The 790-nt window shown below is 38.0% G+C and overlaps 1 protein-coding gene across 1 annotated transcript in view; it reads left to right on the top strand.

Moving 5' to 3' along the window:
• Window positions 1-206: 206 nt before the first annotated feature.
• The window catches only part of LOC107572219 (guanylate-binding protein 1-like), a 73,787-nt gene continuing 73,203 nt past the window's right edge, over window positions 207-790 (top strand). The window contains exon 1 of the mRNA XM_016258648.1: window positions 207-214. The gene's annotated coding sequence lies outside the window, so the exon portion shown is untranslated. The remainder of the gene's footprint in view (window positions 215-790) is intronic.

Below are 790 nucleotides of genomic sequence, written 5' to 3'. Positions count from 1 at the left end.
AAAGTGAAACCTTGTGTTAAACTGGACATTAGTGTTTATGCTCAGCAGCGAATCAGAGCGAATAACCAGAGAGAGCGAGAGACCAGAGACAAGCCCCTGATTCTCTCGGACCAATCAGCATTAAAGGGCTGGACATAAAGCTGTGTTATATATACTGTATAAGGGCAGAATATTATGAACGTACAACACACAACTCAAAACGAGCTGCTGCAAGGTAAGAGAAAATAAATTCAGTTCATTTATACCAAATGAAAATATGTATTAATAATACCAAAAACATACTTTTGTAGTATATTTAAAAAGGTAGGCATGTATTCACAAAATGGAAAAGATTTGCAGTCGTACAGTGGTTCTCAAACTGACGAGCAAAAGGCTGCTTCTAATGTAAAAACAGGAAAATGGGAGTGCCGTAAACGGTCAAATACATGATATCCAATCAGCTTACCTCATCTTTTGCGGTCAGAACTGACGGCATCCACACAAGCAGCGTGCGTATGATAGGATGCAGCTGAATGTGCTGCTTTAGCAAATCACGCTGCTGTTCAATAGATCTTTAAAGTACATCTTCACTTAATAGCATGAAGAGCAAATATTGACACGGACCGAGATCGATTGAAACTCTCTTCGATACAGACGCACTCTGTGCGTGTTATTGTTTCATGTTTAAGATACGAGCAAGAATGCAAATTTCCCTGAATATCCAAAAGATGGCAAATGTGCCATTCATTTTTACAACAGTTCAACAAAAGAAGGTAATATTAAGTGAACATTTTACATTTTAAATGTAGCC

This window comes from Sinocyclocheilus grahami, unplaced genomic scaffold (assembly GCF_001515645.1).
Source record: "Sinocyclocheilus grahami isolate Dianchi unplaced genomic scaffold, SAMN03320097.WGS_v1.1 scaffold1718.1, whole genome shotgun sequence".
Taxonomy (NCBI): domain Eukaryota; kingdom Metazoa; phylum Chordata; class Actinopteri; order Cypriniformes; family Cyprinidae; genus Sinocyclocheilus; species Sinocyclocheilus grahami.
Note: the sequence above shows the minus strand (reverse complement) of the source record. Positions and strands in the feature narration are given on the sequence as shown.